The sequence below is a fragment of the Macrotis lagotis genome, chromosome 1, assembly GCF_037893015.1.
Source record: "Macrotis lagotis isolate mMagLag1 chromosome 1, bilby.v1.9.chrom.fasta, whole genome shotgun sequence".
NCBI classification, from domain to species: domain Eukaryota; kingdom Metazoa; phylum Chordata; class Mammalia; order Peramelemorphia; family Peramelidae; genus Macrotis; species Macrotis lagotis.
The window spans coordinates 792984776-792997081 of record NC_133658.1 but is presented as its reverse complement, the minus strand read 5'-3'; the positions used below and the strand labels follow the sequence as shown (position 1 = coordinate 792997081).

The 12306-nt window shown below is 36.6% G+C and overlaps 1 protein-coding gene across 4 annotated transcripts in view; it reads left to right on the top strand.

Moving 5' to 3' along the window:
• Positions 1-12306, top strand: part of CADM1 (cell adhesion molecule 1) — a 340937-nt gene that overhangs the window by 49190 nt on the left and 279441 nt on the right. The gene's annotated exons all lie outside the window — the stretch shown is intronic.

The window sequence follows — 12306 nt, the reverse complement described above, 5'->3', positions numbered from 1 at the left end:
GGGAGAAAGGAAGTCAAAAAGACTGAGCCTGGTTGGTTCAATAAGTATATATGTATCTATGACTGTGCTGAGATATAGGTATTCTAAGACAGACTCAAACAGCCCTCAAGGAGCTTACGCTCTATGGGAACTGGTATAGGAGAAAAGTGATGTGAAATGAACATAATTGGAAATGTGTAACTGGGATCTATAGAATATGTTTTGTTTAGTTTTCCATATAGGGAGCTCCCATTAGGAAAATTCCCTTCTTCCATCAGCAACTGTTTCTCAACTTAAAATTTCAGAGTTGTTTAAATCTGAGAGGTTAAATGACTTGACCAGGGTCACTCAGCTAGTATGTCTCAGAGGCACTCTCAAACCCACTTCAGCCTCTCAGAAGCTTGCTTTTTGTATATTAAACAGCGTGTAATTCATAGTGCAAGAATAGTAGTTGTTTAATAATGTAATTGTAACATTATTAGTATTATTATTCTTATTGGTCATGGAATAGTGACTTTTAAGAGGATCAGGCCAGAAAGTTACTCCTAGATGAGAGTTGAGAACTAATGAGGGCAGGAAAAATTCCTTACAATTTAATCTTGTCCTCCACCCCCCACCCCCCCCCCCCCACACACACACAGTGTTTAGCTAATTCGTTCAAGGACAGTTTTCATGGTTGTTTTTGTTTTAAGGCTGGGTAAACTATGCTTAGAGATCTTCAGCACTGTCTGAATCCAATAGATTGTTATCCTTCTTGCTTATATGACTAGTTCTCAGCTCCATTAGATGTAGTTTTATTAGTACCAGGCTATGTGGAGTGAATTTTGTCAAACTTTGGGGACTTAGTCTTGTTACAGCTGACTTTTATTGTTTGAGGCTATTGTTAATACTGTGTTGTCTGACACAGCTCTAACACCTAGAAAACCTGGCCTTTAAGTTTCGTCTTGGAAGCTTGCTGTTGTGACAAACCAATACCTATAGCAAAAGGAAAAATGTTGGAATTGTGTCAATTTAAAATGAAAAATGGGGGGGGGGGTATGACCTCCTTAACCCTTTTGTAGACTGACTGTGCTGAAGCATTTGCTTCTGAGAGATAAGATTGAAGAGCACAGGTAAAGCCCATAATCTGGATTTAGGTGAGAGGCTTTTTCTATCCTAAAGTTCTTTTTTTTTTTTTTTTTTGTGGTCACAGGTCCACTTGCTTCCCAGGGGAGAAGATTTAGGGAGGTAGGTGGGGGAGGAAGGTATAATGGCCAAGTGTCCAGATGTTGTTTTGCAGGTCTTCAAAATATCTAAACACTTGTGTTCTAAAATTTAAATCCTATTTGTGGGAAGTCAGTAGAGGGTTTAATAGAAACTCGGGCAAAAAAAAAATGTACTGCAATCATCTGGCCCAAGTATGGAGAACCTAGGAAGGTTGAAATGTTATGGTGAAGTACCAGGAGGTAATTTATTTTTAAAATTTATTGAACCCACTGAAGCATAAGTGTGAGGATAAGAGAAACCATATGCGCATATGGTCCAGAATGAAATCCTTCAGATTTCTGCGATGGCTATAACTAGTTACTAAACCATCTTGAATTAACTTTTTGTGAGAGTCTTTTCAATTTAATTTCTTCAGGTTCACCATTTGAGGAGAAACAGCTGGCCAATGCTACTATTGAATTGGCAGGAGCAAAATAAGGGCCAGGTTTTCCTTTCTGTGATCATTTCCCATCAAGGAAAAGGGAAAAACTAGGAGAGGCTTTCCTAGAGAGAGACAGGTCTGCATTAAACCTGCATTAAACTTTATTCATTGTCTCATCTTCTCCAAGATAAATATAATTGTCTGAGACAGTTGGAATGTTTACTTTAAAAAAAGAAAAACAAGCTCAATCCAACTCAACATGCTTAGGTCTTTGTCATTTTTTTTAAGTGAGTGTTTTTCTTAAAATTATTTAAGTTGCATGTAAGTGCTTTATTTTAGGAAAGGGAAATATCTATATTTACAGTAGTAGGAAGTAATGTACAGTAAGATCTAATCCGAAGAAGAAACTAAAGGTTGGAAGCAGACAAGAGACAAATCACTGAATGGAATACAGAACTGCATTGTGCAGCAATAACACTCCTTTCCATTCATTATTGCAGTTATAATTATGGAACCTAACGTATTTAATTGGCGTAGCATACTCTTCTCTACTGAATAGATTGCATTGTTTCCATGAAAAAAACTCCTTATGCATTGCAAATCCATGCACATGTTGCTCTTTGGCTCTCAAGAGGTTTCTTTGTTTACATGATGAGTGATTAAGTGAATTGCAGATCCTTGCTATGCAGCGTCATAAGCTAAAATGATGCAAAAAAGACACTAACCCTGCACCCTCTGATGAATTTTAAAAACCTAATAGATCTTTATTAAGTACATGTCAGCTAGGTTAGAAATAAATAAGGAAAATCTAATTGAGTTTAGTACCTGAATGGAAATCCCAAATTAGAGCCATGTGAAGTTAGCCTTGAACACAGTGTTGCTGGACTCTCTTTAAAAAGGACTATGGTTAATTTGGACAGGAAAAGAAAAAAACCCATTGGTTTGGTCCTCTGGGGATGACTTTTGTGGGCTATGTTGATAGGATAAATATAAAGGAATGTTTAAATGCATGGACTATTTGAATTGTTAAATATGGGATGAAGAGGAAGCTTAAGGAGTGTTTTGTTTTAAATCCTTTGCAGCCTTTGATTGAGCTATTTGGTGTGACTTTCAGAGTCAGATGTTATCTAGGATAATTCCTGTGTTTTACAGATGAGGAAATTGAGTCACTAGGAATTCAATCACTTCAGTCACAAAATTAGTTAGTGGAAGATTGAGGCTAGACCTCAGGTCTCTTCAATACCCAGTTTCATGATTGGTAATGAATATCCTGCCCAATATTACACACAAAGTATATTAACCAATTCTCTAAAGGTAGCATTGAGAAGACTACTGGAGGGCCCAAAATATTTATAGAATTAGTCATTATGTTACATCTGTGTTGTGAGCCCACTTGTGGATGTTGACTACAATCTATTTGAACAAATATTTCAACAGTTCGCTGTCCCTTGAAACATGACTTCTTCATATGTAAAATAAAGGGTTGATCTTACATCCTTACATTATATTAAAAAACAAATGCTAATAACTCTTTATTATTTCAGTTCTCCACCAAATTGCAATCTTACAGTGACTCTTCCTCAACCAAGGCTGGTTAACCAGTGTTGAACAAGATGCATCAGGTGTCTAACTATAAATGGAGTCAGTTAGGAGGTGGCACAATGGTTAGGAATGCTGGGCCTGAAATCAGGAAGATTTGAGTCCAGATATGGCCTCAGACACTTAACTAGCTGTGTGACCCTGGGTGGGTCATTTAACCCTCTTTGCCTCAGTTTCCTCATCTGTAAAATGAACTGTAGAAGTATATGGCAAACTATTTTAATTTCTTTGCCAATAAAGCCCCAGATGGGGTCATGAAGAGTTGAGTTAGACACGATTGAAATGAATGAACAACAAAAAGTCATAACTAGATCAAGTGTAGTCTATCTACTTTGGTTTCAAAGAAGTCATGACTGGGGTGGCTAGGTGGCGTAGTGGATAAAGCACTGGCCCTGGAGTCAGGAGTACCTGGGTTCAAATCCAGTCTCAGACACTTAATAATTACCTAGCTGTGTGGTCTTGGGCAAGCCACTTAACCCTGTTTGCCTTGCAAAAAAAACCTAAAAAAAAAAGTCATGGCTGGTTTTGGTCATGGGGGAACTTTGCTGAGACTTACTCCATTATCCGTCAGCTTCTTGCCTATGCAACTGAGGCTTATAAGAGGAACAAAATAACTAAACTCAATATTTTCCATGAGCTCTACAGGTAGTCCTGCTGCTCTTGGATATAGAAGGTCCCTGGTTCAATTTCTTGCTGGACTGAATTCTTCATAAATCAGGATAATCCTTCATTTGATGTTTACTCACTTGAATTCCTTTCTGTATGCTGCGCTGTCCATATCAAGCTTTGCAATTTTTATTTATTCTTGCCAGAATGCACTTATTCATTAGCTGTTTTTATTAGAGTTATGGTTGAGATGATACTTTCCATTCTCAACTCCAATTTTCAGTGCCTTATAATTTTACAAAACATTACCTTTCAGACTGAAATTTCTTAGTCTGGCTTTCCTCTCAGGGGCCAGGTTTGGGGGATACTTTAAAGTCTACTTTCCTTTTCTTGGCAGCTTACTTCTTTTAGATTCATGTAAGGGTTTTTCAATGAAGTTTCAATTGCTTAATTATTTAAATAACAGGGAACAGAATTATTTAAATATTGTCTGGCAAGACAAAAGGTTCCAGATTTTCCTTCCCTCCCATTATGCAGATTCACCAGTTCCAACCAATCTAGGAAGAATTACTGAACTGTATCTTGATTTGTCCACGGAAATAGAAACAGTTTTTAAAATTCTAACTTGAAACCTTGGAACAAAAAATGCAAATAACAATTCTGGGTTTATGCCATGATTGTGTCATTTAAAAATGTTTATTTGATATTAATTATGAAGAATGTAATAATATATTCTCAGCAAACCAGCAAAACTTATAGTAAGTTGACAGATAACTTGATGAGGGCACAAGCCTTTCTTTTCTACTCGGGGTTACTTGTGTCCAACCTATGTAAATCAGGTTAATAAACTTAGTATTAAACTGGATGTTTGAAAATTGGTCATTTGTAAGGTAGAGTGGAGGGTCAGGGAGAAAGGGGTAAGATGAGACCTGTGGAAGATTCAGCAGTGCATCTCTGGGGAGTCTGTGTTTGCTTTTCCTTTGTTGTGTCTCTGGGGAGAGCCTTGGGTAGCAGGCTATGGAAGGCAGACATCAAAAGACTTATGCAGTGTGAAGACATGTCCGAAGTTTAGGGACTCCTACTGATGCCATCTGCTGATGCTGTCTCCCTTTACCAGAGGTTGCAGCACCCTGCCTTTGTCTTTATGACAAAGTAATTAGTCAAATAGGCTTTGTTTCAGGGACTGTGCTGGACTCTGGGAATAGAAATACAAGATTCCTGACCTCAAGGAGTGGATATTAGGATATAGGAAGATATTATATCTTTAGGGGAGTGGTGGCCAGGGAGGGGAGTTTTGATCTGGTCTACACAGTGCATGAACCATAAGAATCTATTGTCCTACCTTTTCTAGTAGTAATGGTAGTAATGATTTAATTATTGTTCCCAAAGGAAAAGCAAGATATGGAAAGAGGGAAAAGAATATAAATGCAATGTCAGATGAAAGGATAAATGCCCTGAGAAAGTCATTGGTAAAAGACTGATTGGGATGTAAAGTATGTCCTAATGTCAGTTAGACTTGGTTAATTTGTACTTAGTCCTAAGGCTAAGGGACCTGGTCTTATTTGGATGATTACTGAACCTCAAAGGTGGTGGTGGGAGGGTTAAGGTGGTAGGTAGATCCACTCTGATGGCAAGTTGTTCATGCTGGATGAGTAGATGAGATCTGAAATACTGTACGACATGAAGAGAGTTTTGGACTAGGACTTTAGATAGATTTGTTCAAAGTAACATCTATGCCAATTTCATTTGTAATCTTAGATAAGGCATCTAACCTTCCTTGACCTCTTATTACTCATCTATAAGTGAGAAAATTGGCTCGAATGATTTCTAAGTCCCCTTTCTTGCTCTTTAATGGTATGATTTCATACAATTAAGTCCAAATTAATGTTAATTTGAGTATTAGAACAACAAAACAGTTTTATTATTTAGTTGGATTTAGGGAGACCTCATTTATATACTTCAAGTCCTAATAATTGCTAGACTTTGATGAACAATTTAGAAATAACTTCATTGCAGACTTCTCTTTGTTTTAGGTGCTAACATTAGTTAGCTCCAGGTACTGTTGAGTTTGAAAACTTTTGCCATTATTTCCACCCAACTAGTGCCATGGAGTTGTCCTATAATGAAAGAGCTGTTCCTTTGAACTATCCCTTAACATGCTACTGTAGGTCAAAGCTCTCTCTTTGAAAACTCATGGGCATTTTGTTTGACAATACTTTGTTGGTTTTGATTATGGAGAGGCAGAATGTGCTGTAATGAAAAGAGGGCTGGATTTAGCATGAAAGAACCCAGGCTTCAATCTGCTTTCTTTTTTATATGACCTCGCCAAATCTGTTCACCTTCCTGGGCTCCAAACTGTAAAACGAGAAGCTTGCAAGGCATGACCAGTAAGCTTCTGTGGACCTGTGAATAAGTCTTAATGTTTAAAAGTAGAATTTGTTAAATGCAATTAAAAGCCCCACCTACACATGTTACAATGGCCTTTGCTTGACAAGTTCTTTGTCTTTGTCCGATCTGAATGACCATACCTCCACAGACTTGAATATCAGCTCCCCACCCCCTACCTTCCACATTACCTCACCAACAACCTACCTACCAAGAAATAAATACAAAAAAAAAACTTCAGTCATTATTAAGAATACTGCTGTGCCACTTGCAGGATGTTAAACATGAAAGGCAGAAGCACATGGCACCTTTTCTTACAGGGTGCTTCCTTGAACTGTGGAGTTGCTTTTGGATGCTGCCAATTATTGGCACTTCCACATAAAAATGCAGAGCATGCATGCACTGTCAACTTGATCCTGGAATACAAACTTCTTGTGAATGGTTAGAAATGTTAATGTTCTTAGGAATCTATGAAACACTTCACCATGGTATGCACAAAATGAATTAGCAGGTTTCTTTCTCTAACAAGGAGGAACATTTCAATTGTCACCTTCCATTTTTTGCCAGAGAAAGACTTAGGGGTGGTGTTTTTCTATTGTGGAAGAGGTTACTAAGTTGTAGAGACATTTTTCTATAAGATTTTTTTCTTCTTTCATACAGTTTAGAAGTCATTGAGGAAACTGGACTAATTAATTTTCACGTCAGAGAATATTTACTCCACAGAAACTTAGTTAAAAATAAACCTTCTTCTGGTTTTGTTACTTAATAATTAAAAACCAGCATTTCTATAGCACCAACTATGAACCAAATATCTCTTTTGGTCCTTGTAGCAACCCTGGGAAGTAGGTGCTATTATTATCCCCAATTTACTGATTAGAAAACTGAGGCAAGCTGGGCTTCTGTGACTTTTCCATGGTTACAAAGTAAGTATCTGAGATCATATTTAAATTCAGGTCTCCCAGGGCCATTTTTGTAGAATTTCCTGGACACTCTTTCTCTCCTTCCTTCCTACCCTCCCCAGTCCTTTTTTTCCTTGACTTGAGTTCACTGAAGCAATTTTTCTTTTATTTAGAGAACGTGTTAACTAGTTATTAGTGTACTTTATGCCCTTTTTTTCCAGTGACTAGTTTGACATATTTCTGAAGGAGATGAAATGACAAGCACATAGTAGATGCTTGATAAATCCTTGTTGGTGATGAGGCAACTCTTGCGATTAATAAAACCAGAAGCAAGGGAGCTTTTATCAAGCACTGTGACAGTTCTGTGCCTAGACACTGTCCTAAACCCTTTAAAATATTATCTCATTTGGTCATCACAACCATTCTAGGCAGTAGATGTTATTATTTCTATTTGATAGTTGGAGAAACTGAGGCAGATAGAGACTATCAGTGACTTGCTCAAGTCACAGTCTCCCAGTGACACTTGAAAACTTAATTTCCTGGAATTCTTCGTTATCTGTAACTAAATAAATCTTTTGGATCTTTAGATTGAACAGAAGATCTATGGTCTTAAAAATACAGAAGAGATAAGTGAGATAATTTGAAATGAGTTTTTCTAGCTTAGATCATTGTTTATAGCTGAGGCAGATAGAGAGGGGTCAGAGGAATCCAAGGAGAAAAATAAAAGGGTAATCAAAAGAAAAGGTTAGTTTGGTTGCATTTTAGCACAAAGGTAGAAATATGAAGAAAATCATCCAAACAGTGTAGAATAGAAATTTTTGATTTAAACAGGAAAAAGACATCATCTAATAGATATCACTGGTGTTGGCTTTGGAATTAGTTTTTTCCCTCCTTAGCATCTACTACAACAAATATGTCCTGGATTATGTGCTAACATTCCTTATAGAGTCTGAAGAAATAAAATAATTCTACAAAATTCTTAAGATTAACTTAACATATACTTTGATCCTTCAATTCATGAGGCTGATGTTAAAACACTGTCATAAAATAAGATTTTCGATGAACTAAAAGAGAGGCCCTAACTTGTTGGTTAATCAAGATGCCTTGCATCTGTATATCAGAAATAGTTTCACTGCAACGGGATTTAGAATGTGCCAGGCATGGCAAGACTTCAAATAGCATCATAAAAATTTAATTGACTATGTCTTTGACAGAAAAATTACTGATTCCAATCGTTTCAGAATCAGCTGTCTGTGTGCAGCCAGGTATTTTCTTGATTATAATAAAGGTCAAAGTAAATAAATTAGAATGAATAAATACGAAAAGATTCTGTGTTAAGTTTAGCAATTTCAACACATACTTAAGCAGTTCGTAACACCTTTGTTTAAGCAAACTTTTAGACCTAAAGAAAAAAGAAACTGATAAAAGTAAAGATATTGATTCTGATTAATTATAACCACTTGGAGAAGCTTAACTACTACAGTGTCATCCTAAAAATGAAGAAGATAGAAGTCATCTTAGTCAACATAAAATCTTTGTGCTGAGCAAATTGACTTGACTACTTACTAAGGGTTGTACCCAGATAATTTACAAAATATCACTGAAAGGAGTATAGAAAGATTCATAAAATAGTGAAATTCAGCTAAAAGGGTGAAATAAGCTTTTTGAGGGTTTGTTATAAAACTAAGTTTTAGCAAAGACGTCTCAGAATATTTGAAGATTGCCCATCAAATAGTTGAGAAATGTAAACAATATGTCCAATTTTTATGGTGATCTGTCTTTTTTTTTAACCAGTAATAATAGAAACACCACATTTGGTTTCTCAGTGTCTGATGTTCTCATGAAATGATGATGACTCCTAGGAGGGTAAAGTCAGGAAGAACAGTTTAACCTGTCCAAATATATATATATATATATATATATATATATATATATATATATATATATATATATATATATATATATATATACACACACAGAAAAAAGGTGATAGATTTCAAAGGCAAATAGAAATTTTCAAGTTATTTCAGAGGTTGAAATTCCAAAAGAATGGAAAAGATCACAAATGATTCTTTTATTTAAAAAGATCACTGAGAAGACCTCAGTAGCTAGCTACCAACTCTTAGCCCTGTTTTTCTCATCTTTAAAATCTTTAATGGTCTATGCATTTATTTAGGGTAACCTTGATAAAAATGTGAGAAGGAAACAAGTATTTGCAGCTGATTTCCAGAAGCAGATTATCTTTCAGTAATCACACAATTGAATGATAAATGTAGAGAATGAGATCTCATTTTGCCTGCTGTTCAGATTAAAAATACACAGAATTAACAGATTAGATGAAATACTGGGAGAAGGTGTTTGCTAGTGCTAGAGGATGTTTCTTGCAGAGACCAAACCTTAAGGCAAACTCCCTATTTATTCCTTAAATACTTGAATTCATAAATGACATTGTACTCAGTTTCTTCAATGAAATCCATTGTAAGGTAAAAAAAGATTGATTTTGCCATCTGCCCTGAAAAACAAACAGAAAACCAAACTGAATTAAGTTGCTTTGTCCAGGCAATGATATGTATCTGGACAGTTTATACAAATATGAATATATCATTCAGGCATTGCATTTGGGTTGTGAGATGAGCCTAAAATTGAATAGTAGTAGTTTTACCTGTATTACATATAAGAAATTGTATAGGGGCAGCTAGGTGGCACAGAGCACTGGTCCTGGAGTCAGGAAGACCTGAGTTCAAATCTAGCCTCAGATACTCGATTCTTAGTAACTGTGTGACCTTGGGCATGCCATTTAACCCCATTGCCTTGCAAAAATCAAAACCAAAATGAAATTGTACATTATTTTCAGTGATTCCAAACTGCTTGCTATGCTCTCTCTCTCACACACACATTTGTGATTTTCCAATTATTTTTTTTTGATTGGAAAGAAGAATCAAAATCATTAGACAACCTTATGGACAATGTAAAGATTGTGGATGCAAGTCAACTGCAGCATATATCTTATGTAATGACTTGCTTTCTAGAACACAGAGGATATGCCTAGAAAATTCTTGCCTCTGATAATAGTGGTTAGGCAAGTATCTTAACTTCTCAGTATCACAGGCAATGCTTTAAGGCTGTGCTATTTCCTTACTAGGAGTTCCCTATAATGATCAAATAAAAAAAATCAGGATCAGAAGTATGATGAGAATAAAGATATCAAGCTTTGATTACCCCCAAGATGTTAAAGAACTGAGGAAATCTTCTGGTATACTGGGTAGATTCTTTGGAATACTTAGAGGAAGATATGAATTGAGAAGTCATGGAGCAGCTTCATTTTCCTTGGTGGAAAGATAATCCATGTTCTTAAAAGCATTAGAGATTCATCAGTGTCAAAATATAGATACTCTCCATCTGGTAAAACATTCAGGATTTTAAAAATATGTATTAAAATTAAACAAACCCTGTATAGAAGTCTGTTTGATGACTCATACAACTTAATTTTTTTTAGTGTTAAATTGCTGTTAATTTTTGTGTTGACAGAAGAAGGTGAAACCTAAGACTGTTTGTTGACAAAAGTCCAAGATAGATTTGAAGTATGCCCAGAATTTAAGGAATCCATTTCCCAGCTGCTACCTTAGTTGATTTTGGTTATCTGCCTCTCCTTGCTACTAGTCTTTGTGAGAAGAGCAAAAAGACCTTCAAGAATGGCCTTTTGAAACTATTGCATGACCTATAGGTATCTTGCCAGGGTTAGCTGGATTTACTTAATCCATCTGGTCTGGGGAACTGACCCAGACTACTACTCTGGGATAAAAGTGATAGAGGCAAGGAGTTATACTCAGCAAGATGACTTGACCTTTTAGGATCGATTTCCTGCTTTTGCTTACTGAAAAACAGAGGGAGAGCAGCAGAGGTTCTTCCCTGGGACCCAGCTCAGATCGAGATAGGCAGATAATAGAGAGACATCATTCTTACTAATCTGGGGAAGTGGCAATTGACAGTTATGAAGGAACTGCTTTTCCCTTGAAGGTCTGGGGAAAGCATTGAAGATGAGCAAGGTAACTAATATTGATTTCCTTCCTTGGGCCCACTCCCCGTGTAAAAAAACACCTGGGGAATATCTGTTCAAGCAGGTTACTAGGTAGAGGCTTCACTTGACCAAGGATGAAAATAATTGTGTCTATGATTTTAACCTTCGGTTAATTAATTTATATTGGTAGAGAGAGCTCAGGAGAGCAGCATCTCTGTTGGAGAAGAGGAGGGTGACCTCACTAGTTAGGCTTACATCAGAGTTGCAAGAATGAACCTTAAAGACCCTCTGATGAGTCCCAACAATTTTTGAAGCCAGGCTCTTTTCCCGGTATCCTTGGGAAGTGATCATCCAGCCTCCACTTGAAGAATTTCACAGGCAGGAGGACTCACTACTTCCTGAGGCACATCTCATTGTATTTTTAGGTAGTTTAATTGTTACAAAGTTTGTCATCATATCAAGCTGAAACCTGCCGTTCTGGAAGCACATTGCTTAGATCTCTTCATTGATTGCTCATAGTTCTGCCCTCCAGTTGTCAAGCAAAACATGTTCAGTTTCCTCATCTCTATGACAGCCCTTTTTCACATATTCGAAAATGATTGTTGTCTCTTTTCTCCCACTCCTAGTTCTTTTTCAGGCTTCCTTCGGCTGCTTTTCATAGTCCTGGTTTTGATTGCCTTCACCTTCCTAGTTAGCCCTTAATTTGTCAGTGGGTAGAGATAAGGACTTTACCTATTAATGCTGTAGAAATACTTTTCTCATTCAAACCTTAAACCATATCACTGTGGTTTGATTAGTATGGTGGATTCTCACTACTAGTACATGTTGACTTTTTTTTTTTTAATTTGCAGTCTTAGAAAGTTGCCTAGAGATATCACACTGCTAGATTCAGACCTAGGGTTTTCTGACTTCTAGGCCAATTCTCTCTCTTAGGACCTCATACTACTGCTCTAACTTGTCCATATACTTCCTAAAATGTGGCCCCCCACAGCTGGACATAGTATTCCAGATATTGTCCGACTAAATTAGTTCTTGATGTTATGCTTTTCTTAATGCAGACTAAACTGACATTTTAATTCTACTGAAATTCTATTTTTCCATCTTCTACTGTAGAGCATCCTTGAGAAGGCATTCATATTAGAGATGACTTTTGCAGGAGTCAACAGTTTGGGATTATTGAAGATATTGACTCA